This window comes from Zosterops lateralis, assembly GCF_965231275.1.
Source record: "Zosterops lateralis genome assembly, chromosome: 1".
In the NCBI taxonomy this organism is placed as follows: Eukaryota; Metazoa; Chordata; class Aves; order Passeriformes; family Zosteropidae; genus Zosterops; species Zosterops lateralis.
In genome coordinates, this window is record NC_139762.1 from 88,016,784 (window position 1) to 88,044,215 (window position 27,432).

A 27,432-nucleotide genomic window follows, 5' to 3' on the forward strand; every position below is an offset into this window, starting at 1 on the left:
GGACTGAGATGCACTTTCATTGTTTAAGTATGGGATTTGAATGGCTATGAGTAGAGATATATAGAATAGTGTATTTAAGATATTTGTGATTCTCTTTAGGAAATCACTTGATTTGCTACCACGATGCCGTTCCTGGCACTGCTTTCAGGGGCACCAAACTTTCAGCCTATGTTCTTGGAAGAAACTATTAGCATTGAAAGGAATAGAGGAGGACTAAGCAGTATGTGACTGATCAAAATTTTGGTGGAGAGGAAGCTGCTTGTGAGTCAGCAGTGTGCCCTGGCAGCAATGAAGTCAGGTAATATGTGGATGCATATTAACAGGACTGTAGTTAGATCAAAGGAGGAGATTATTCCTTTGTTTCTTGGGCTTCTAATAAAAGGGAAATTACAAACTGGAGCACATTCAATGAAAAATCACCAAGACAGTTGGGAAACTGATGTATTTGCCCTGTGAGGAGAGTCTGAGAGAATTGGGCTTTTTCACCCTGGGGAAGAGTGGAAAACTAACAGTGACCAGTCAACACCTATTCAGGGTGTTAGCAAGGAAATCCAGCCTGGTTCTTCACTGAAATATATGGTAGGAAAATGAAAGGCAAGAGCTATGAACTGAAAAGTAAAGATTTAGGCTGCTAGATATAGCAAAAAGCTATTTTACCTTGCAAACAGCTAAGCATGGGAACACTATTGCTGGGGAGTCTGCATTGTAGGAGGATTTCAAGGCCTGCCTAGAGGAAGCCCTGAGAAAATCAGTATGACCCTCCTTTGAGCGGGGGGTTGATTGGTCCAAAGACCTCCTGAGGTCCCTCACAACTTGACTGGTCCCATGAGCCTGTAAAATAGAAGACTTCTGCAGACAATCTTAAAACCTCCTGTGAGCCATCTCGTGGCAAACTGGGTTCCCCTTTCCTTATTCTATTATTGCCACATTTAAGATAATCTAAAAATGTAGACAGATAAACTGGGCTTTAAAATGTACACCTGAACAAAAGCAAGAGGGCCTGTTAAACCTTGGAGCTTTATGTGCTGACAATCTAGGCCCTATATTTTCCAGCTGCTTCCTAAAGGCAACTTAGTGGACAAAGTTTGGGTCAGATTCATCTTCCTTGCTTGCTATCCAGTCATTTTGAGACAGAAAGGGACCAAACACACTAACATATGTCAGTGAAGCGTTGGAAGAGCACACTAATCCACCAGTCCTGACAGGGATCTGGTTACCTTGTCACTGGACTGAGGAGTTTAAATGTTACCAGGCTTGAAATGCAAAGAGTGTGATTAAATAGACCACGTATCAATTTTGGGACCATACTTTTCTAGCTGGCTATTGTGGCTTTGTTGTAAGCCAAAAATGTGAAACAATGAGTTACGCAAAATTAAAAGTTTGCAAAAAAGCCATGAACTGACTCCCAGCCTACCTGGACAGAAAGTGCAATGCTACTTTGGAAGGCTGTTTGTTTCAGAGGAGCTTGATACTGATTTAAAAAGACTCCATACTCTTGCACGTTTTGGCACTTGTCTGCAGTCTTGGCATAGTACTGTGTCCACACTTACAGCTTTGTCCTTCTCTAATATTTGGTGTCTTGCTGACAGCATCTTCATATTATCTTTTAAAATTCTTTACTTTTTAGCAGTGAATTATTTTATCAGAAAAAACTCACAGCATTTGCATCCTATGAAGAAACATTGAACTCATTCTTTATGATTGGTACAATGGTGACAATCATTTTCATTTGCACAGAAATTCATTTCAAAAACGTCTAAGAAATTGGTATCTGGTGACAGGTGAAGAACTGTAATTTCGTTACTAAATTGCGGTCATTTCAAAGGGTCAAAATAAGTATCTGTTTAATATCCTTGCTCTTGCTGAAAGCAATGTGAAAAGTTTGAAAGAGAGCAATTTTAAGTGTTTCCTTTCTAATGCATCTTAATATAAAGAAAATAATCTTTGACTTAATAATAGTTTGCAGAATTCTTATGCAGTTATGATTAAGTCCTAGGAGGATATAATAATGCCATGCTGCATAGGTATTTACTGGAGATATTAATGTATCTGTCTTTCAGTACACTTGGAAAAGAAGTCACCCAGCAATGTCACATATCATGGCTTCTGTGTGTAGTGCCTTCAGGCATGTGTGGGAAAACTCAGGGAATCTAAACAGACTGAGGAGACATGAAGATGGCCTGTTTTCTCATCATCTTCACTCAGAAAGGAATTAAAAGCAGATGGTAAATCCGAGGTTTTCTTTGTCTAGTCACTGGGAAATTATGCTCAGGAGTGATGTTTTGAAGATGCACTTGTAATTAGAATGATGTTTCATTTCATCTGCTGAAAGTTTGATTACAAAGTAAGTACAGGGATAGAAAGAATAGATAATTGTCTTAAAACAGTGAGTAATATGTGAATTCTTCTCTCTGAGCCAACTCAAGTCTTTATGAAAGTGTAGACAGAGCTTGCTACTCCAGATGCTGTCAAGGGCAAGATGCAGTTGCCTAGTGGGATGTTCCTCTCTCATAGTAACCATGTTCTCCAACTCAGCCTCCCTCTCTGTGACAGCAGCAGGACTGAAGGGCTGCTCAGAGGAGAGAAGCTGCATGTGATGCTGGCATTGCTGGATCCCTTCTCCAGCCATAAATGCCTTGGAATTCTGCTGTCAAAGACTTATTTTGCTTATACCTACTGTCTCCAGGCTGGCTGTTGTAAAACCAGTATAGACTCTGCATCATAGAAAAATTAGAATAGATAGTTCTTCCCTTGAGGATATCTGTTTTCAAAGGCACTCCCTGTGAAGTTTTTTTTTTCCCTGGTTTTGTGTGAACTGAAATGTCTCAATGGAATTCCAAGCATGAAGGGGAACAAGTGACTTGTTATGGCAGGTCAGCTTCCAGATACAGAGAAGCAGACATAATTAGTGAAGTTGGTGCTACAAGAACCTAAATATCTGTGTGATTTTCTTTTCAAGTCTCCAATATAAAAGCTTCAGGAACCTAAATACAGTGGACGGTCTAAGAAAGAGCTTATAAAGCAGAAGACATCCAATAAATTCTTATTATATGACTTGTCTCCTAGTGTCATTTCTCAGAGTTTTATTAAAGCAGTTTGTATGTTAAAATGATAGATAAGTAAGCCATTTTTCTTCGCTCCATGTTGTACTGAACCCTGAACATTTTTCTGTTTCTCACATCAATAGACATTGTTCCAGCAGAATCATAGACTGTTCAGTTTGACAGAAGTTCAATTTTCTGTAAAACTAGAGAAGTCTCCAGTTCTAGAGATTAACTGCCTTTAGGTATTGTTTTGGCACAAGGCTAATTGGATGGTAGCCAGCTGATTTAGAAAGCAAGTTTTGTCTCAGACAATAAGAGAAATTACTTCATATAATTTCAGGATAAATAACAGATTCTGTTCATAGATGCCTGCATGTCTGTGTATTTATACTTATTTGAATATCCATATACAAATTTGGTTGATGTGGTTGAAGAAATCCTCAGGATGATAGAGCTACTTCTCCATTCCTACTCTTGCTCTCTCTACTTCTTCTAAAGACTATTGCTCTTTCTTTAGCCCAGCTGATATAAAGGCTTTAGGCTTTATTTTAAACTCTCATGAGACTCTGAGGCATTAACTTGGGTTTAAATGCTTAAAACTGCATTTTCAGATGCAGTGTTTTAGAGCTTTGAACTAGAGCAAATGATAAGCTATATATTAGGATGAAGCAGCTGGGCAAATGTGTGTGGTGCTTCTTACACTTTTTGAAAGCTGAACACTTCACAGCTGCTCATGAATGCACCGTGTTTCTATTTCAGGGTACACCTCCTGGCTATTAAAATAGCTGCAGAGCATGCCCAACACAGTGTTCAGAGGCTTTGAACTTTACTCGGTCAGAAGTCTTTCAAAAGATCAGGAGAGCTAAGCAAGGACCATGTGCTTGGGCAAGGAGCATTTCTCACATCCCACATAGTTTTGAAGTAGCCTCGTTGAAAAAGAGTAACATGTACAGTCTGGTGTTCTACCTCTTTCATACAGAAACAGATGGACTTTTTTTTTTAAGTTTCTCCTAAAGGTATGGAGTTTATATCTTAAGCTGCATTATGCAGTCTCTCAGCTTAACAAAGTTTGTTTTGTCTTTAATTTTCACATATATGTTGTACCTGACAGTGCTTTGAGGCAGAAACAGTGGAGAGGCACTGTAAACTATGTCATTCCACTGATCTTCTGTGGAGCTGTGTTTCCTATTGAAGAGGATGTGGCATTGCATTTTAGAAAGAATTTTGTTCTGCTCTTCCCAAGTTTCAACTCTATAGAGTAGTCATAAGCATTAAAGCCACGTTTCATTTCAGCAGGGATCCAGCTCAGTCTCATTCTATATTTAGTCAATTCACAAGGATAAAACACAACTCTGCTTGTCTTTTATATATAACTGACATCCACAGATGCTCCAGCACAAGGTTTAGTTACTGCTTGTGATAAAAATCTGACAGAGCACTCAGAGCAGGCCAAGGATGAAAACTTTTGCATTTACAATTTTGCTAGTTGTTTCTTTACATAGATTCAGATTGGAGAAATCAATGGAAGAAGAATATCAAGGTTGTCCAAATGGAAGATAACATCTTTGGCTTGGGGAGTCCTTGAGTTACTGGAGTCTGGGAGAAGTATGTTTGGCCTTTACTTACAATGTTCTAGACAGCTACTGATGACAGTGGTAGCAAGCTTTGTTTGACTTTTGTAAGATTAATTGCAAAATTGCTAATAATACCAAGCATAAAAGAATTGAACATTTTTCAGGTCATAACTATATGCTATTCAGATGTACACAGCAGTGCATAAGTCCAGCTGTAGCATTTGGAGAAAACAGTATGCCAGGCTGAAGAAATTATGCCTTCATTGAAATCCATAGCTCAGTTTTTAGCAAAAGAGATCAAAAAGTAGCCAGAGACTTCCCCCAGACAGTCTTTAGGATGTCGAGAGGATAATCATAAACTGAGATGCTGAAGTTTCTACTAGGTACAAGAACAGAATTTTGGGGTACTGCTTCTAAGGCAGGACAGAAGACATTCATATATTTAAGTAAATGATTGGTTATCTTCTTTACCAAATGTATAGGAAATTAAAAACCAATGAAGTGTCTTTTGAAGAGATTGCCAAGGGCAGTGGTATATGTACTTCTAAAGAAATTGTGTCAGTTTAAGAATTGAGATGGATTAAGAATTCATAACTAAATGAAGACATGAATGTAATAGTGTATGTCCACATCTTACTGGAAGGAAGACAATCAAATAGACACCAATGCCAAATATTTGTATAGGATTTAATATTAATACTAATATAAGTGAAAGGAGATAAGATTCAAATTACAGTAGTCGACTCACCTCTGCAATTTATAATGTTAGAACTAATATGAACTGGAATTCCAAATGTGAACAGGAAGAATATATTTCCTGAGCTGCACTAATGACTGCTTGACCAGAATAGTAGAATGTACAGCTCCTCCATAGAGGATGTTATAAATGCAAAACAGGAAATTGGAAATTGGACAACCACTTAAACAAGAGACCTGTCAGAGACTGCCTTTGTTGACATTTTGGTCATTACACAGGCTCTGCTGTGTCTCAGTGCGGGTTATCAGCATTTCACAGAGCACATCCTTCATTATTTATATACTTCACCACAAGTTTGTAAATTTCCCTCCTGCTTTATAAAACTGGAAGAACTCCACGTAACACGATGTTAAACTAGTGACAATCAGACTGACGGCTGATTTAAAAAGAAACTGCTAGAAGTAAGAATTTTTCCTGTGGGAGACAGAGTGAAAGCTCTCCAATTTACATCTCTTAATAAATTTCTGTGTAATGAAGTAAAGCACTATTTCATTTGCAATGTGGTAGGTATGGTTCTGATTCTTAGAAAAAAAATTATCTAAATTTGATTATAGTAGAAATAGATCAAAACCTAATATTCAAATTTTCATCTTCTATATAATTTTAATGTGCTGAAAATTATTTATATTATTTTGGATTTGGGAAACAACTGACATTTTGGGGTTTTGGAGGGCATGTTTAAGCAGAATAAAGTTGTATGTGGTGCAACTAGAAAAACAAATTCATTATTCTTCAAATAAGTTTTAGCTATTATTATGATTGAGGACATCTTGCTCTTGCCAGAAGAGGAGGACCAAATGGATTAATTTAAAATTGAGTAAATCAGGAAAAGCAGTAACAGCTTCTGAGAAAAATGGTGCAGAAATATAAAACACAAATATAAAATATGAGGATTTGGATCTGGGAGTGAGGGGGTTGTCAAATGTCTTGGAAATAGGACACGTTGTCACTGAGTTGAGAAATTATAGCACGTTTTTATGGGTGGCTGAGAAAATTCTAATACCAGTAACTCACTGAAAAAATCCTTACACTAAGACAACCACAATAACAACTGTGACTGCCATGTTATAAATAAATGGAGTCCCTTATGAATCACCATGCAGGGGATTTGGGGGAGGGTGGTTGGTGACATCAAAGCTGTGTCTTCACAGCACCTAGAACCTGCAGCATGCAAGCAAGTCCACTTAGGAAGAATATAACTTTTATTACTTCAAGCTCCCACAAAGTTCTTCTTGGGGTAACAGCACTGCTTGTTTTCTTGTAGTTTTGTCTTTATTCTCCTGAGTTATTAATGTGCTTTTTAACAAGGTCCTTTTCTTTTTCACAGATTCAAATTTCCATTTACTCATATCCATATCTTAGGAGGTCTGTAGTTCCCAGAAGGAGTTCTTTTTATAATGTTTCGCTCTGTGCTGTTTCATTGGCATTTTTATGTCTAAGCAAAGTTTAATAATGGAAATTAGGGGAATAGAATACTGCAATGTGGGAGGAAGAGAGAGAAAGACAGAGTTCTATTCTGAAAGGGAAAAATTTCTTTGTTGTCATTAAAAGAATGTGGAGGAAGGATTTTTTTTTTTTTTTTTATTCATATGCCTCCTTCTATCCCCGGTGCTCTAAAGAAGGTGTCTGCCTACAGCCCTACCATTTCTTGTGCCATCGACAGTCAATTGCTTCTTAACAGTGGCTTGGACTGTCATAAACTTTTTCTATTCATTAGCCAAAATTTCTGTAGAGGAAAGAGAAGAAAAAAGAAAAGGAGGAAAAGGGAAGGGAAGGGAGGGGGAAGGGGAAGGAAAAAAAAAAGAGCATAAAATTTTGTGAGGATCCTTCCATCAGGGAAGAGATGATGCCTTATAAGAAAAAATCAGCTTCCCAAAGGTATATTCTGGATAAGATTTTCTTTGCTGTTTTGTTTTGGTTTTTTGGGTTTTGTTTTGTTTTTAAACCAGCCTACAGCTGTTTCCCACATTCTCATAGGCGTGTACCAACTTACATGATCTTGGTCTATAGCCCCAGTGGTTGCAAAAAGCAATTTTTAAAGCAATTACAGAAACTCAAAACCCAGATGCAGCTACAAAGAATTCTCAATTCATTATTTAAAAGGCAGGAGAGGCTTTAATTTTTAATTAGTTATTAGACTTGAAAATACCTATTTAGAGGATGCCTCAGGTTTTGACCTCCCAATGGTATCAGTGTTGGAATCTAGTGAAACTAGTCTAGAATCCCTCCCTTATAATATACAGCAGCTGAAAACAAGAAACCAATGAAACAATCCTCCCATGTGAAAAAAGTTAGTTCACCTGTTAAGTCTGTGTAAGCAAACACTGATGTAGTGAAGAGAATTTGAATAATTGATTTGATGCCTTATCTTTACAAGGGAGTTCAGAAAGGCTTTAGTTGATGCAGAATTCTGTCATGTCCGAGTGTTTTCTCTTCAAAAAATTCTGCCACTGTCTGATTCCCAGAAAGTTCAATGTGATTACGAAATTTTAAACAAAGCTTTTTCTCTGCTGTAGGAAAATGAATGGGAAAAAGACCTCAGCCAAAACGAATTATAAAAATCAGCCTCTCATATTCTTTTTTACACTAGTAAGGTACTAAAGTTCTTTGTAAACGTTACCCAAATGACTTAGAAACATTGGCTGATAAAAGATCCCAAGAAATCCATTGGATAGATGGGGAAAATACGTATCTTCCCTAACTTCCCCAGCAAGGCATTGATAAAGATGAGGAAAGAAGGGCATTCAATTTCTTGCAGACTTGCTGAAACAGGGACTACTGCTCTAAGTCAAATGTTTGTTGAGGGCCCCTGTGTTTTTATCTGCACATGTTTTAATTTTATTTTTTAGAGATTACTGCTTAGATAGGAGATATTCTGAAATACATTGATTACATATCAGAAGCAAACAAAAAGAAAACAAAATTGTGGATAATTTTAAAAATTTCCTGAGTAAATATGTTCTCTAATAATTATTCATCTACTTTCTGCTTGAACGTGCAGGAGCAGTAGCACTTTCTGTTTGTCAACATTTACACAAAAACATTTATCAAGCTGAAATACTGATTTGGAGTAGTTGAACTGATTTTGTTTTGCACAAATCTCATGACAAAATTCTTGTCATCTGCAGTGGAAAGATTAGGGTTCATAATCTAGCTCTCTGATAATGTAATGATGCAGGAGTTATGATTACAGGTCTTTCATAATAGCAGAAAGTGAGTAAATTCAGCCTTTTCAGAGGTACTGAAATGACAAATATATCACTTAATTCAAAGTATGACTACAAAGAATCACAACTGGCATGACTCATACATACACAGCATCTCTGACTTTCACAGGTTTATCAATGTCTGTCATACAGCACTTCCTTTTGTGCCACATTGTGTGATACTATGAATGTTTTTTTTAATTTAGTTTAGTTTTTTTTACTAACAGGTAATCAGTGGGTATTATTTGCACTAAATATCTTATATACTAGATATGGATATTGTCTTCCAGTCTTTTCAGACCTCTGACTTCTACACATTAGTGTGTTTCTATAGCATTGCAAAAAGTAAATCAGAAATCAGATATTTTGATACTATAATATGCTGTACTATCATCTCATCAGTTTTTAATATTTTTTTTAATTCTTTTAATTCACTTACTGTAAGGCCAAATTGAATTTCCAGCACAAGAATGGATGACCTCAAAAATGATCCCAGCACTCCAAATCTGAAAATATTGTATTTGCAGATTGAGGTCCAGGATTAGCAATATGAAGCACATTAGCAAAATGCTAACAGAAGCAAACCTTTCCTCCTTTCCTATGACTTTAACATCTTGGTCACTCCATAGCCATTTAGTCAGTCTGACTCATTATAGTGTTCGTCATACAATGAGAATCCAAAAAATGTTGCTTTATAATAAATGCTGGAAACAAGTTATATATAAAATTTGGGCTTAAAAAGCTTGCAGAGAAGATGTGGCTGTCAAGGCTCATGCAGTCCAGAAAATTTTAGTAGTAAATAATGTTTACAGGAACAGTAATCAAAGGATGCCATGGAAGAAGGCATCATACACAATGAACAGAAAAAAACTGCCATTGTCCCGGAGTCTGAGACCTGCTTGCTGGTCTGCCTGCTCAGGTGTCTGCTCTTTAGGCTGTGCTTCTGGCTGATCTGTTGATGCAAGGGTGCAGGAGAGCACACACAGTGTACTGTGAACCGTGTCATTTCCATTCTCAACAACGTGTGTAAACATGGATCCAACATCCACGTGGTTCTCAGGGAGAGCCACAGTGATGGATGAGCTTTAGGGTGTTCAGCACTCTCTGTTGACAGTGTGGTTGGACTGGAGCCTGGATGAAGGCAAGGGTTTTGATGTATTGCTCTGCCCTGGGTCTGAGCTGCAGCTGTGTCTGTAGCTCAACATTGTCTGGGCTGCAACAAAGGCTTGAGGACGTATGAAGAAGTAGTATAAACTCTTGAATATGCTAGTCTCAGACAACAGCAGAAGGAAAACATTATGTTAAGCTTAGTCTGATGATACAAAATTCTTTCGGAAGAATTCTATGGTTTATTATTTAAGTAATAGTAATAAACCAGTTGTCTGTTTTCTCCTAGAATCTCACTGTGTCCTTCATCATCTTTTCCCAGAAACATATCTTGTTTTCTGTTGCTTTGTGTTGTTAGGGCAAACTTTGAGATTCCATTCACCACATCTTTGCCTTCATTTCACTTTACAACTATTCCCTCTTTGCATCAGCCTTGAATATAAAAGAAACTTAGGTGTTGTAGAGTTGCATTTAAATCAAAGAAAGAAAAAGAGGAAAAAAGAGAAAATAAGACATTTGGAACAGCAATACAAATGAGTATTTATTTCAACATTCCTGCAACCATATTTCTTGAATGCTATGCTCTGCCTTCTCTGCATATGAAAAAAAAATCACTTTTCTGTTTTTTCCACCTTTGGGTTACAGTGAAGTGGTTTAAGCAGTGAGAGTGAGTGAGGTGACTTAACTTCTGACACAAAGGCATGCCTTGCTGATCACTTATGTTCCTAGCCTGAGAGACATCTCAAGGAATGTGGGAAGGAATTGTCCCATAAGCCTGTTTTCTAAAGTACAGATACAGTGCATTAGCTATGAAGATGTAGCAAGAGCAGCTTGGGGAGTCACTGGGGAAATGTTCTGATCCATTTCTCCCTGCTTTAGCTCTTTCATGCCTCCTCTTCAGTCCTGTCCCTAGGTCTTTTGAGAGTCTCTGATAGGCAATGTTCTGCAGCCACTTTTGGTTTCAGAGCTGTTAGTAGGGCTGCAGTGAATAGAGGCTTTCAGAAAGAACAAAGGAATAAATAGAAAACATTTAAGAGCTTCAGCTCCCCAAAAGAGGATGGTTTCATCCACTTTTGGCTATTTTTCAGACACACATTTTATTGTAAAACAAGGCTGGAGTATTAACCTATAGGCTAGTGTCCATTACTGCTTGTGTATGTAAAAATAATTTGATAAGCATAATTAATTTGGTCTACAAAAATCAGCGTGCATCTATTACCATATGCTAGGACATTAACTGAATCTCTGTCTCTCACATAGGGTAGTGGGTACTAATCTGTCAGAAAATGGAAATGTGTTAACTGTGTTAAGTCTGTGTAAGTGCAGGGAAGATAAACAAAAGAATGGGAAGCATCTCAAGTTTTAAATATTTAACTTGTTCTTTGAAGTTCTGTTACTCTGTTTAAGAATTTCATTTGAGACAGTTGGCCTGAACAGCTCTCTTTTGTTTCTGAATGATTTGCTGAAAAATGGATTTGTGCATAAGTATTACTGAGCTTGTATTAGAAAAAAAGCTGCTTTTTGCTCTTTTCCAGAAGATGAAGCATTTTTACAGGAGGCTTTCATCCTCATTTCTGGATTAAGCTATTTCACAAACAAAGGTCAAACAAAGCACCTAATTTTTTGGCATTTTCCTACTGCTGAGATGATGTACTCTTTTAGCCTTTCCATGAGTCAGACTTAATGAACAAATCTGGTGGTTCATTGGCATATGCTCACCAGCCAAAACCCTTAGTGGTAATGGCTGGTTATTCCATTTGTCACACAATACAGTAAATACTCTGTGGGAGAAAAGGTTCTTCTCTCCAGGGCTGCTAAGGAAGCTAAAATGTTTCTCTCTTCATCTTTGTTTAATTTTTCATTCAGTTAATGAAATAATTGAGAATCAGGCCTTAAAAATATGATTGCTTTATTAATAATGGATGGGGACCATTAGAAAGGGCTAATCAACCTGTTAGACTATTTTTTTAATAACATGTGCAACATAATGGTAGCATTGTAAAGCTCTCATTTGAAGGGATATTTTTCCCAGCTGGTTGCATTTTCATTATTACTGATTCATCAAGTGCAAGTGGTGATTTTAAATCTGTTTCTCAACTTATCATTGCTATCAACTGAAATATATTGGACTGGATTTTCAACAGGCATAAGGTAATGTAGCTTTACTTAAGTGAAATATATTACCCAAAACTGATTTATATTACCCAATTACTCATTTATATGACCCAAAACTTTAAGCTGCAGTTCAGGCCAGGTCTCAGCAGGACTCAGGATCACTCAACCACCCCTGGCTGTCTCCTGGCTACTCCTCCCATCCTGTGTGCCTACTTTCTCTCCTCCACTGGCTGACCTGCAGGGGCAACTGCCTTTGTGCTGCACAAGCCACTGATACAGCTCTCCTGCTTTTCTCTCTAACCTTCATTTCAATTTGTGTAATTAAGCTAAGCATGGCGCCAGCTCAAATTTAGTTATAATCACAGGCTGAGACTGGCTTTTCAGACTCATTTTTCCTGTGTGTTCTTGTGTGTCAGCCTCTAACACAAAGCAGTAGTTTTGAAATGCTGTATATAATCAGCAGTTTGGAGAAGGAGCATTAGTAAAATTGAACAAGACTTTATGATGTGTTTATTAACTGTAGTGAGAGCTGAATAGTATTCCAGAGATCCCCACATGCTTCCCCTTAACATTATTTTTAATAAACAATGCATGTTAGTTACAACCCATGTTGGAACAGCATAATCTGGGACATGTCTTTTAGTAGAAATATGTAAAATGGAAGAACAGGATGAAAGAATGGGCTGAAAGGTGCCTGGTAATGGATTTGTGTCAGTCTCATTTGTTTATTTGCAACAGCAGTTGGAAGAGACCTATTCAAGTTATATGCTACAAATATGCTTGTAATCTCATGTTCTCCTGTCATTTTGTTCTAATTTACACCCAAAAGTACTGGCAATATAGCTCAGCAATAATAAAGCCTCATTTTATTTTATGTAAATATGTATATAACATAGGCATAATTAGATACACACACAGAGAAATGTGTGCAATACATATGTACACATCTATACATTCACTGTATGTGTGTTTATAAATATCTTTCCAATAAATACAGTAATTGAAAGAAACTCTGAAAATCCAACATGTCACGTTTTGGCAAGATTACAGAACCATTTTCTTAGTATTTGTATTTTAATTTGTGGTGTTCTTTGGACACTGGGAAGAAGCTGTTCCCAGAGGTGTCTCTGCCAATGAACCAGAACTTTTTTCAGCTCCTCTGAGTGCTCTGATAAAGAACTGCAAGATCTCACAGACCACTGTCTAGAAAAGGGGAAGCAAGACACCTTCAGTCAATCAATGTTTCAGCTGCCAAAGCTAAGTCAGCAGTGATATTAATATGTACACCCATGTGTGATGTTGGACCTTAAAGAGCCTGGGAGAATCCCAAGTACAGGGCCCTGTCCTGAGTGAACAGCACTGCAATAAAGTCAAGTGCCTCCTGTCAGTATCTGCAAGGAGTTCCTTGTGAGCTTTTTAGATTACACTCTGAAATCTTGCTTCTTTAATCTTGGCCACCTGACCTCTCTGTTCTGCCCATGATGTCAGCCTGAAGGTTTCCTTACCCTTCAGATCAGAGATGAAGACTGAATACTGGAAACCTCAGGTTTCCAATACAAGGTGTATTATACCAAATAAGGAGTTATTTAGCTATGAACAGTTATAAATCCTGTGAACTGGGTGAACTAATCTATCTACACAACTCACTTTGATGTTATATATTAGGAGAAACACTTGACAGGCCACAGAAGAAATCCTGAATTCACATGAAAATGTGGTTTTCACAAAGTTCAGTGAGAATAAAACAATGAAGGAAAGCTTTTTGCTCCTTTCACAAAAGAATATATTTCACCTGTATTAACATACCACTTTTGCCCTTGACTTCTGACTTAACCTTTTCTTAGGCTGTATAAGAGAGTCTTTTGTTGAAGCAGATAGTGGAAACCTTTACATGAAAAGATAGTACTGCAAAAAGATACAGTGCTCTGTCTAGCCCTAATTTCTTTCCACTTACCTTTTCTTTCCTTCGTGTATTTTCAGTTCTTTCTTACCTCTATTGCTGCTGCTTCTCCCATTTTTTTATCATGACAATGGCTGAATGTATGATTTGTACAGGCTAATGAAATAACTTTATCACATCTAATTTTTATTCTTCAAACCGCAAACTCTCCCCCAAAAAAAACCAAAAAAAAACAGCAAGAAAATAAAATTACTTATTACACAAAATAAAGCCAGTCGTGAATGGTTTATTCTTTTTGCAAACTCCATTCTTCCCTCCCCTTCTTTCCTGTTCTACACAGATTCTGCACTTGCACCTGCAACAGTAGCAGGAAGAAAATGTTCTTTCCTCCCATTAATTGTTTTTAAGATAATGCTGGAGAGGTTTCCCTTGTGACATAGTGCAGAACGCAACTAACATTGCTAATAATTAAGGTTATTCTAGAAAATCTGCATTTCTCACCTCCTATGAAATCCTATCACATAACAGTGCAGATCCTGCATGACCTTTCTGCAACCCACTGTGCAGTGGGCTTTTGTTTTTCTGGAGGTCACTGCATATTGCTCAGCTGGGAGCAGCCAACTGTGGCATGAAATGCCCTATGGACTGTTCCCCATCTCTGTTTGTTCATGCAGAGATATCTCAGATATCTCTGAGGCTTCAGCTTGAAAGAGGGAGATAAGGATGGCTAGGAAGTATGAGGAAGGGTTTCCAGGGCCTGGAAGGTGTGCCTGTGGCTGGAACCAGAGCCAGAAACACCTCTGCAACACCACCCAGATGAAGTGGCCTGACTCCTCCTGACTATCCACTTAGGACTCTTGAAGAGCCAAACTCATTGAAGAATCCCTGTAATGATGTAGAAGAGCTGAAATAACACCTGTATTTTTAGTGAAGGTTAAAGGGTATAACACACATAAAGATATTTTTGAATATTATCATGATTTTCTGTCTTCCTACAGTTCAAAAAGCAATCCTCCAGAAACAGTCATTAAATTTTATGCTTCTTAGGTGCTTTTGGCTGCTGCCCTCTTCAAGAATGTGCCTTTAAAATCTGAAAAATCAGAATATTATTCTATAGCTGTTCATTTACCCTGACATGGTGTTCTGGCTTCAGTGCCTCTACATGAGTCAAATGCAGTAGAGAAGGGCAATAGCAAAACATATCTCCTTCCTAGCTGTAGCTGAGTGGTAAATGATTCTCACCTTATTTCCTCATTTTCCTTGCATATCCACCCTGCACACCAGCAGCTCCCAGGATCTGTCCCTGCAGTTGTTTCTGCAATGGTTTTCCTCCATTTGAAAAACCAGCTGCTCTTTCTATTCCAGATCTTTTTATTGATGACCTGCTCCTTCCCAACTTACCTGGTCATCACAAGCTTTTATATTGCACGTGATTCTTCTCTCAACCTCCACAAGGAAGTCTATTAGCTGTAATTGGAAAATTGAACCTCTTCCAACTGTGAGTAGCTTATTTAGCCAAGATAGGTTTTGCATGTAAATGGAGCACATTACATGTCGATTGAATTGAAAAGTGACTCTTAAAACTCTGTTTACCTTTTTTTAAGTTTCAGAATGATTATGCCCTCTGCCTAAATTAAGTTTAGAAGCATTTCATTTTCATTTTTGTTTATCTTGCTATTTTTGTCTTATTTAGCTAATTAATGTCTTTTTTGCTTGTTTGGCATTCCCAAATAAGCGACCTTTCTCATGCAGAATATAGTTGAAAAATGAAAAAGGTTTCAGTTAGAAATCATTAACCTTCTTCATCTATTATTCTCTAAATTTACATATTTGGGGGATTTCTCTTACCAATTTAAGCAAAATAACTTGTGACTATAATCACAAACTTACAAGGGGTTTTTTGTATTGATTTAAGTCAAAATGATGCTATGTAAATTCTTGGTGTTATCTTTTCTGGCTTTTATGCTGGAGTAGCTACACACTGAATTTTCAGAGCTTTGCAGATTATCACTCAAGGGCATGGAAATCTCTGTTAGTACTTTATCACATCTTCCATGAGGCTTCAAACAGTAATTAAAGCAGTTTCAGTACTGGCCCTGGGTCTATGTTGTAGTTGGTGACATCATTAGTTGATTAGAGTAATAAGATTCTCTATGAGAGTCTTGAGCTCGGCTTTGGTTGCAAAATTAAGATGAACCTGAGAAATTGTGAGTATTTTCTCATCTTGGTATCTGAATTTACTGTAACAAAGGGAAATCATAAAAATAGAGCCATTGTATCAATATAATCTGGGGTTATAGTTAAACCAGATCAAATTTGCTCATTCTGATAGTCTGATTTTAAAATCAGGAGTTTATTTTTATATGTTTCTGAATTATTCTTGCTGGGACTTGATTCTTCTCCCTTGAAAATTTCAATGTGCCTATCTCATAAAAAATGGGGCTGGTTTCATTTAGATATCGTGTGATTTGGTTTAAGATTGTAGATGAGCTTGAAGTGCTGACTAGTTGATCTCACTAGAGACATGCTCTGAAGCCATATTGATTGAAACATTTAAATCATGATTGAAAAAAATTGTGGTAAATATCCATTGCAGGTATTTTCTACAATAGTTTCTCCTTCAGAGGAAGTTGGTGCTTAAACGTATTAAAGGTTATTTTTTTAATATGGCTTTTTTCTAAATTAAAACTGAATGCTTCAGTAGAATTGATGTTAATCTCCTTGAAGTTGGAATACATTTGTCAAAATGTAAAGCAAAACAGAAGATGTGCATCCATACTGATATCACACTGGTATTTTTTGTCTTTCCTAGAAACTGCAGATGTTAATTGACATAAAAGAGGTTAGCTAATATTTTAGACTGCAAAAAGACATCTGTGCTGCTTCTCTGAATGAAACTACTGTGGTTATCCAAGGGGTGAATACTGTGTATACACACACACACACACACACACAGAGACAAACACACACACACACGTGTATATATATATATATAATTCCTTCCGCATTAGAGGACTGAGCAATCACCAGCTTCATGAAATACAGCAAGGGAACATGTCAGATTCTGCACCTGGGATGGAGCAACCCTGGATGGACACACTGGGGAAGGAGATGCTGGGAAGCAGAGCCATGGAAAGGGACTTGGAGGTCCTGGTGAATGGCAAGTTGACCATGAGCCAGCAGTGCCCTGGCAGCCAGGAGGGACAAACATGTCCTGGAGGGCATCAGGTACAGCATCACCAGTGGGGACAGGTAGGGGTTTGTCCTGCTCTGCTCTGAGCTAGGGCAGCCTCACCTCCAGTGCTGGGGGCTGGTTTGGGTGCCAGAATATGAGAAAGACATTAAACAATGAGAGCATCCAAAGGAGGGTAACAAAGATGGTGAAGGGCCTTGAGGGGAAGTTGAATAAGAAGGAGCTGAGGTCACTTGGTCTGTTCAGCCTGGAGGAGACTGAAGGGAGACCTCATTGCAGTGTGCAACTTCCTTGTGAGGGGAAGAGGAGGGACAGGCACTCATCTCTTCTCTGTGGTGACCAGTGACAGGACCTGATGAGGGAATGGCCTGAAGTTGTGTCTGTGAAGTTTGGTTTGGATATTACTAAAAGGTTCTTCACCCAGAGAGTGGTTGGGCACTGGAACAGGCTCCCCAGGGAAGTGGTCACAGCACCAACCCTGACAGAAGTGTTTGGACAATGCTTTCAGGCACATGGTGTGATTCTTGGAGTGTCCTTTGCAGGGGCAGGAGTTGGACTTAAATGATCCTTGTGGATCCCTTCCAGTTCAGCATATTCTGTGATTTGGGCAGATTTTTGCAAGTATTTCCTTAAGTTTTCACTCTGGGAAGTGGCAGTAACACACATGTACACTAGTCAGAGTTCTGTACACTTTGGTTTTGTCCCAACTTGGGCTAATATCTGAACACAGAAATGGTTCATCTGAAAATGTTGGAATGGTGTAGCTGATGCAGTTGTTACACTTGATCCTAACCATCTGTTTACTTAAGGTGCTACTGTAGTAGAAGGATATTTTCATTTGGCATCTTCAGGAAAGTATTTTTTGTCTTCTGAATGACTTTTAAGATTGTTCATAATATTTGGGAATCATGTTTTATAGCTCTCATCATCTCCTTAAATGTTAATATTTTCATTTTTCCCTTGATAGCTGATCTTCAAATCTACTAAAAGTTCACCTTATGTGCTTTCTTCTTTTTCTTTTAAAACTGTTTTTAAACCATATTTTTGCATTACTTTTTTATTCCCTATTTCCATTTTTAAGGTTTTAATTCCCTAAAATGTCAGCTCTGTTCACCTGCTTCCTACACCATCTCTTCTTTTAATTTAAATCTTGACTTTCAAGTAGGTACTGTCTCTGAAGCTTTTTCCTTGTTTTTTTGTCCTGAGTTGCCTCCCTTGTGGAGCTGTGCAGTCAGTCATTTTTTCAGCTTTCTATCACTTGACCTCTGCATGATCATTATTTTTGCTTGGTTCCCCATATTTTTCAGCTTCCTAATGTTTATGTTATAAAACTGAAGTTACTTCAAAGGAAACACCTTCCACCCTGTAATACATACAAAGGCTGAACTTCTTGTTGCTCTATTATATTATATATCTTAGGCTTTATATCAACAAAAGTAGCCAGAGTAGCATGCACGTACAAGAGCAGATAAAAAGATAGAAAAACGTTCTCAGAAATGAAAGTTCATTAGAACCTGATAGTCAAAAGAAACTCACCTATATCTATGCCATGTCTTGTATTTGATAAGTTTATGAACTTTGGGAATCTTTTATTTTGTGTTTGACAGAGGATACAAACTGCACTAGTAAATTAAGCACTTCATAATATCTAGAAATACTTAATTTCAGGGATCACATATTTTAAAGGACCCTTGAGTGTGACAGTTTTGGCTTCTTTTTTCTTTGCTAAGGTTAGGATGAATAACACAAGAAACATAGATTTTGAGTTTGGACTTGGTTGTTTATTGCATCTTACCTATTTACAGACTCATGAGCTGTAAGCTCAATCTAGTAAACTAGAGAAATGAAGTAAAATGGCTTACCTTTCTATTTCCACAGAGTCTTTTCAAGGGAAACCTTTCTAATTATGAGATGCCACCGAAATTATTTTCAGTTTAAACCAAATAACTAACTTCTTGAAGTCTGCAATGTGGTCTCTATCAACCAATTACAGAAAACTACCTAAACGCATGGAGAAGGTGAAGAAGAAGGACTAAGACAACACCCAAAGCCCTCCATCTTAACTCACATGAATTACTATATACCAAAACCCCAAAGTTTCCAAAATTCCAACACAAGGAAAGCAGCTAGTATTTTACATAATCTGTCTTGCATCCATTACCACTGGGTCTTGTATTTCTTTTAAAATACATCTATAATTCCTAAGGTCATTGATCTTGAGAGAAATTGGTGAATTAAGGTTCTACTATAAAAACAGCTCTCCTGCTACTTCCAGTGATTGCCACTCTAAATATAACTTGAGATTTATATTCATCAGAATATATCTATTCTGGGTCATCAGAAGATGTCCAATGCAACAGTCACAGACTGAAACTATCACAGGCTAAGTCATAAAGTCCAATGAGTTTTTGAAATGGAGTTTTTGAAAGCTCTTTCAAGTTTGGGGATTTTGGTTTTGTTTGTTCATTTTTTTAATGTTCTTGTTGCTTTTTAACTTTTTTTTCCCCCTAAACTGGTGACACTGACAACTGATGTTCAACTTGTGAAAGTTCTGGTCATACAATTAAGGCATATTGTAATATCTGTTAGAGAAGGACCCAAAGTTTATGTAAGATAGTCACACTTTGGTGTGACTGTCTGTTGTTCACTGTAAATATTTAGGGATGCTTCTGTGTGATGCTTATTAGTGCAACATTTGAGTGATACATGTACATTAATATCTTTATGTTTTTAGTCTGCAGCAGAATAGGCAAGTGCTATGTGTTTATTTTTGAATGAAGTGAACAGTGCAGATGAAATGAGATGCTCCAGGGCTCACAAGAAACTCTTTGGTAATGCTGGGAATGAAACCTTGCTCTTTCCAAGTTCCCCTTCTCATGGGACACTGTTAAAACTATGTGAGCAGCACATAGGCATGTGCCCAAAGGCAGTCAGCTGTAGAAACTGAGCCTGAGGAGGTAAGAGGAGATTGTGACCACAGGCATGTTTTCTCTTTTAATACAGGAGAGAATTTCCTCTCTGAATTCTTCTGGGCAAGTGTCAGTAACAGGAATCAACGACCTTGTTTCAGATATTGTTTCTAAGAGAATGTAAATGCTTTGTCCAAAGTTACTCACAAGTTTCTACTCTTTCCCATGTTTCAGGAGCTTTAAAAATCTGTCAATACCCTTGAAAGAATTTTTTCTTCCTGAAATGTCAGGGAAAAACTATTATTAGTTGTTAGGCCCACAACTATTATTAGTTGTTAGAGCGGTATGTATTTATCAATGGTGGGGAATAATTTCACCAAAGACACGCATACTCCCCCAGGGGATTTGCCCTCTTTCTTATTCCCTGAGGTCTTACATATGCATGACATCCCACAAACCCTCTTCATACATATTCATTTCCTGATCTGCCCATCCTCAATTGGTATGGTAATTATTCCACGCCCTTCTGGACATGCTCAGTCCTTAGTGGTGGTGGTCTCCAGGCCATGGTGGTGGTCTTCTTTCATTCACCTCTTCGCCTTTATCTCTCCCACGTGTGCTTTGGCCCTCTTGGCATAATTTCAAGAGAACATATCATCTTAGAGTCTGTGTTCTTCTCTTTATCTGTGCCCTTAGCCCTGTTATTCTGTTGTTTAGGCTAGTTCTTCTAGTTCATCTTCTGATTATGCTGAAGGTGTCATACTTGTAATGTTTAAATATATGCAAAAGGGTAATAGACACAGTGTTACTAAATGCCATCTCATATAGTCTAAAATACTACTTGGAATATATTCTAATATACCGCATATGCTCTTTAATCTACTATAAAGGATCAGCTGAGATTTCTCAAATCTATGCCTCACTTCCTGCTTGGTAAAACTTGTTTCCTCTTTTTTCGCTTAAATTGAAAAATAGCACAAGCCAAGTGGTGCATTGTGGGTGGCAGAGCCATTCCTACAGCCCTGGTTTTAGCGGCGCAGATCTCCACATGACAGTTCTCCCTCCAGAGTTTCCACAAATCCAGTCCAGATATGCTCCCAAGTGGGAAAATCACTCCTCCTTCTCTGGACACTGACCTCAGTTTAGCAGTGCTCATATGGAAATCCTCCTCCTCCTCGATCACCTGCTTCAGTTTCACGAAATAACCTTCATCAATGAAGCTGATACTTCATGTGGTCTACTCAGAATCTGTTGTTTCCCTGCTGATCATGTTTGGAAAAACCAACCTTCTCAAAGAAATTGATCTCTTCAGAAAAAAAATAGACACCAAAAGCAAAACACGATGGTTAACTTTCTGCTTTTTCCAAGAGGAACTCTGGGTTTTGCCCTGCCCAGTGTAGTTGACCACCAAATAGGGGATATTTGTCTTTATTTTACAGGTGAATCAGTTATATGGCTATATTGGAAATTATTTTTATTCATAGAATTATGTAGTACGATCCGAATAATGCATGACAGCACATATTTCAGTAACAAAAAATATAATTAAAGTGTCTAGAGAGGAACTTCTTTGTTCTGTAGAGGGAAACAGGCTGTTGTTTGGGGCCTTATGTTTCTCCTCTTGCATTCACAGAGGAAATCTGTTTGCATTTATCATATCTGTCTTCTTCCTGCGCATCCTCCAGGAAATATTTTTTTTAAGACTAGGAAAAAATAAAACTAAATATGGCACAATAATATCCTCTTTTAAGCTCGACACAGTAATTTATATCTATTATCTAGCATATATTATTTTAAATACCAGAAAAATTATACCCTAGAATGAGTGTGCTGCACATTGAGTTTTAATCTCCTTCTCCCTAGCAACAATCAAAAGAAACAATAAGGGCAATAAATAGCCAAATAGGGCATAAGAAATGAATAAAAATAGTGTCTCTGTTTGGGGAAATGGATCTTTAATCACTTCTCTCTGATGTCCCTAAAATTGAAGGTTAGAACAATTAACAGTTTCAAAGAGCAGTTTCAAAATAGCCTCAGAAATGGTCTTAGTCTCCAGAACAATAGGGCTTTTCTAAAATAAACATGATAATACCCAGGGGATATTGCTGACTTCAGGAAGTTCAAAAGACATCCATGCCCCCACACAGAGAGAAGGCAGAAGCAGCAGCCTCAGGCCGTGTCTTCACTGAAAAAATAGATGTCTTTACATTGCATTAAATTTAGATGGTGGAGGTGTTGCTTTACTATGACAGTGTGGGCAGCTTTAGCTTTTTCATAGGCAATTTGAGGTCATCCTTGTGCTGAGGTGCAAAGACAACCTTTATGAGGCTCAGTAATTATTTAAAGCTAGGTGTTACCTAGTTTCAATGGCTATCCTGGGTTATTTATTTAAATGCAAAGTGGAAATGGTTCCCCACATCCATGTGAAGTCAAGACTGAATATGGTGCACACCAGCAAGCAGGCAGCAACCCTATAGCAGGAACTAAAACTGCAGCTGCTCTGATTTTCTGTGTTTAACAGTGATCATATTAAAATGCCTCTTTTGGTGCAGGCTCAAAAGGTGGGTTTTGTATGTCCAAGGGCCAGTCTCCAGCTGAAAGAGCTGAGTGGTTGAAGATACCTGTATTTGGGTAAATTAGTCTTCTAGGTATTGCTCTTTGCTCTCTGTGCTCTGCAAGGGAGCTGAAGTATGTTTCAGAGGTTTGCTTCAACACTAAAGCTCTGTTGGGAGAGCAAAATGCCATCCCCCAGCTCTGTTATGTGAAAGCAGCAAAGAACCAGATCTGTGGCTGAAGTTTTTAAATTTTAATTTTTATTTTGCTAAATGTGAGAGCAATAGGAGCCAACTGTTATGTATCACTATCACTTGACTATAAGAATGAGTCCAGGAAAATTAAATGTCTACATCAGTTGGCTGGCATCACATGGCGCAAACACGAGCTACTGTCCAAGTGAACTGCAGAGTTATAGATGCCATTTGACCACTCTGAGTAAGTGGGAGAGTGTTGTGCCTCCCAAAAATTTAATCTTCAGTCTTTCAGACTGCTGACTTTTTTTTTTTTTTTTCCCCACAAAGGCTCATAGCAGGTCATAAGAGTCAGTGGAAATTTTGCCACTGACTTATAACAGGATCTTTTCAAAGCCCTACTTGGGCTTACATACCTGAACATGATGACTTGCAAAGTTAAAATCAAAGATATAAGGATGCAGCTCATTCTTCATGAACAACAGCTCCAAGGCTGCTTTCTGCCTAAATGAAATATTTGTTGTGTGGGTTTTGTCCTGGTCTATGGGTGAGAATTGAAGCTACAATTAACTGCACAGGTTATCTGGACCACCAGCCCAACCTGAATGTGCTATGTCATTTGGCTTCCAGTGGATGCCAGGGAGGATGAAGTGTACAGTGGGAGCTAGGTACTAGTTGCATCTTGAATAATTTTTTGCTTGCTTCAATAATTTTTGTCTCTAATTTTTGCTTCTTTATTACTATTTTCTTAAATTTAAAAATAAATGTGTCAGTAGATTCATGATAATATAGTAAAAAAAAAAAGAAAGAGGATTTCATGCTTATTAAGAAATACAGTTGACAGAAAATCAATATGGCTTCTGTTTTGTTTTTCAAAACAAAAAATTCTGGCTTCAAAGATTCTGCAATTTTTAGGAGATTTCTTACCCTTAAAATAAAATTGAACTAAAAAGATTTTTCAAGGAGAAATGTTTCACCAAAGACAATTTTTGTATTATTGTTGCAATGTGTTGTGGGCTTTTTAAGAGGCTCGGAGCTTTCCAGCAGGAGAAAAAGTGTAAATAAAACCAAGGACGGTAATTTTTAGCTCATCTTTTTAGAGAATCTGCTCTCATTCGTTGTTCTGAACTTGATACAATTTGGTTTTTTCTTAGTTTTTAATTTAGTCTTGCAAGTTTGCAGGAGAAAGCTGACGCAGAGAGTGCTCTCCTAGACTGCTATTTTGCCCATGTGGGTAACTTGATGAGTTAGCATGTGCATTTATATTAGGAGGTGTGAGCCTCAACAATTTCTGAAAAGGAGCAGTGTAGTGCACTCAAGTGCCCTGTTGAGAGATGTTTCCTTATCTATTGTTACCTCAGATTTGCTTATAGTTATGATCATTCAATTATCACTAATTTTTGTGCATTAAGTGAAAATATTTTCTCTCTCATTTCATTGCTCGTGACATTCCAGTACTTGAAACTGATTTTCATACCCCCTATCTCCAATGTTTTAATTTAACCATGCGTTAATCTTTTAATCTTTACCCATAAATCACAATGTCCTGTTCTTTAATAATGTTTCTAAAATGTTTTAGAATGTTTCTAAAAATTCCTGATGTTTTTGTGATACAGACTTCAGAAACAGGAATACAATATTTCAGATGTTGTCTCAGTGATATACCCATTGGGGTTTTGTTGTGTTGGAAGTAAATAATACCATGTTCCTTGTTCCCCTCTTAAACTATACTGCTATCTGTAGTGTGCAGCTAAAATGAGCATTTTGTTGCTTCTTTTCATGTTAGCATTGGATGTTCATGATATAAAATAGATCTTACTGGCAAAATCAATCCAGCATGGTCTTCAACTGTGAACCATTGCAATAGGGAAACTTCTCTTACCTCCACCAGCCACTGATGAAGCAGACACACTGCACTTGTTCTTGGAGAGCTTACTGGCCCCTGAGCATCATTTTGCCTCACTTCTCTCTGCACAAATGACTGCAAAAGAAGAAGACCTGAGCCTATGTGTTAGCTGTGTGTAGATAGCTGTAAAGATACAGCTCTTTATCTTTAGGTACCTGTGCATGGAAATCTCCAATATCATCTGCATGTCAATTGAACATCATTGATGATCCAGAGGTAAAATTTCGTCAAGTTTTCCTTCAAAGCAATTAATTAGAAACATGCAACATGTAAATGCACAATTGATTTTACCAGCTGAGTATTGTCTCCTTACATAGATTTTTGAAACAATGAACGCGCTGTGCACAACATTTGCAATCAAATATTTATAGCTACCCTTACAAAGAGTAACTTTGCTGCCAGAGGTGGAAAAGAAAAAGGGCACAAATTTTTACTTAAATTCAGCCTTTCTTCTCTTTTGTGAATAATTTTCAGGCAGAACTATATTTCTGTAAACTTGTTTGTTACTAAAGATTGTGTCAGAAGCCCCTGGGTATGTACTATAGCTCTGTGGCAGCAATTTGTGTTCCATAGAAGTGAAATTTTAAACATTTTAGTGTGAGTGCATTGCCATGGGAATATACAAATGCTTCTACAGGCTGGGGAAAGAGTGGCTTGAGAGCTGTTTGGCAGAAAGGGACCTGGGCATGCTGGTTGACATTCAGTTCAATATGAGCCAGCAGTGTGCCCAGGTGGCCAAAGGGCCAGTAGTATCCTGGCCTGTATCAGGAATGGTGCGGCCAGCAGGAGCAGGGAAGTGATTGTACTCCCCCTGTACTCAGCACTGGTGGGGCCACACATGGAGTACTGCATTCAGCTATGGGCCCCTCACTTTATAAAGGACATTGGAGAGCTGGAGCAGATGCAGCAAAGTTCCACAAGGCTGATGAAGGCACTACAGAATGTTTTAGGGGGAATAGCTGAGGCTTTGTTTAGTCTCAGAAGAGGAGGCTCAGAGGAGGACCTCATTGCTCTCTACAGCTCCCTGAAGGGAGGTTGTAGTGAGGTGGGGCTCATCTCTTCTGCTGTGACTGCAGTGAAAGGACAAGAAGAAATTACCTTAAACAAAGAGAGGGGAGATTCAGATTAGATATTAGAAAAAAAAAAAAAATGCACCATTAGGTGGTCAGGCATTGGAATGGGCTTTCCAGAGGTGTGGTGGAGTCACCATTCCTGAAGGTGTTTAAGAGGCATTTGGATCTGGCACTGGCTAATGTGATTTAGTGATTTAAGGGTTACAGTGATGATGCTGGGTGAAAGTTTGACTTGATCTTAAATGTCTCTTCCAACCTTGACAACTCTACAATTCCATGGTGCTAAGTACATCGGTGACCAAAGTCTTTGATGCACACAGAGAACTTGTCACAAATGTATTCCTCTTGTTAGCCATTCTGAAAACTCGGACTTCTATTCTTCTCACTAAGCACACTAAGCTCCTTGCAGAAGCTATGCTCTCTCTTGGAAATTATCCTTCAGCAGTCACATCTTCTAGTCTTCACCTCTTCTTTTTCTCATCTTTTCCAAGAGTCATTTTTACCTCTGAATAAATAATGTTTACCTGGCTAGCCAGCCCCACCCAAACCACTCACACTTTATTCTTCTTTTCTGCCTCATAAGTGTCACTAATCTGTAGCACACAAATTCTTTGCATACGGGTTTGGAGTTGTTTAAAAAGCTAAGAGAGAAGAGGGTAATTACAGACAGGTATTGTTGAGGAAAAATTCTTTGTCTGTGTTGCCAGAGAGCAACTCTGATACCACGCAGCAAAATCAGAGCTTTTGAGGAACTGGAGGTCTTCCCATTCAACTAATGGATTCCTATAGTCCTGTTGAAATGGTCAGTGTGATGGTGCAATCAGGGTTGACAGATGCCCAGTGACTCCCAGAGCAGTGATTTTGTTTCCTCTAAAGAGATATAAAGTAATAGTGCCTGACACAGCAAGGTCTTTGGAGCCTTTCTTAGCAGGATACATCTTTCTACACTTTGCTCCTAAGCGCTCAGTATCCCATGGCAACCTCTTTTCTTCAGGGAGCTTTAGATTTTGACATATCATTAATACATGAGTTGAGGAAGCCAAGCTGCAAAGCTGGAGATTGGTTCATGGATTTAGCTGAGGTAAATACCAAGGAAATTTAAAGACGGGCTGAAACCAATTTTATGGTACTTCCTGTGGGATTAATGCCTAAATTTGTTTGTGTGGTAATGAAGAAAAGTTATCACCTGCAGGTGCAGGTAGAAATTGCACAGGAGAAGTGTTTTTAGAAAGGAGAACTTGAAGGTAACACCACCAAGGCAACAGCACCAAACACTTTTTTAAAAACTGTTGTGTTTTAAAGCACTAGCTTCTAACTGAAGAAGAGGGCTAGTGAAATTCAATCACTATGGAAGTACTGTGGCCTGCTTGACTACAGAATAAATATTATTGAGAGGACAGCAAGACTACTGGGGAAAAAAAAAAAAAAAAGTAAGGTGAAGTATAAGCTACGTATATTCATGTATACTTTGGTGTAAAACTGACTGAAATGCTTGAAATTACAACTGATTCCGTTCATCTCTTTAGTATGTTGAGTATTCATCTCTTGGAGGGGAGTTGTTTACTTTCTGGGTGCCAGTTGCTCTAGCAGAGGGCAAAATATGAGATAAAAATTTAAAAAAAAAAAAAATCAGGGATGATAAAGAGCAAGCACTACATATGCTGACTGTACTATTCAGGAATGTTCATTGTCTAACCTCAAACTTTAATTTCTGCCAAGCTCCGAATATGATGATTGACCAGCATCCAAAACTCCTTTCCTCTAGAATACACAGGGCTTTGCTTAGCAAGAAAGATGCAAGTGTGTTAGCGCCTCTGCATCCTTATCGCCTGCCTATGATCGGTTATATTAATATTTGGATTATATAAGGAGGAAAGATGCATGGATACAGGAGTGAAATC

At 38.0% G+C, this 27,432-nt stretch overlaps 1 protein-coding gene across 9 annotated transcripts in view; it reads left to right on the plus strand.

Annotated features, from left to right (window-relative positions):
* The window catches only part of LOC310909938 (poly(rC)-binding protein 3-like), a 497,258-nt gene that overhangs the window by 233,203 nt on the left and 236,623 nt on the right, over positions 1-27,432 (plus strand). For 2 of the 9 annotated variants that reach the window (XM_083862318.1, XM_083862320.1), the window contains one exon: positions 15,069-15,201. The exons of the other annotated variants lie outside the window; for them this stretch is intronic. The gene's annotated coding sequence lies outside the window, so the exon portion shown is untranslated. The remainder of the gene's footprint in view (positions 1-15,068; positions 15,202-27,432) is intronic. 9 annotated transcript variants of the gene reach the window in all.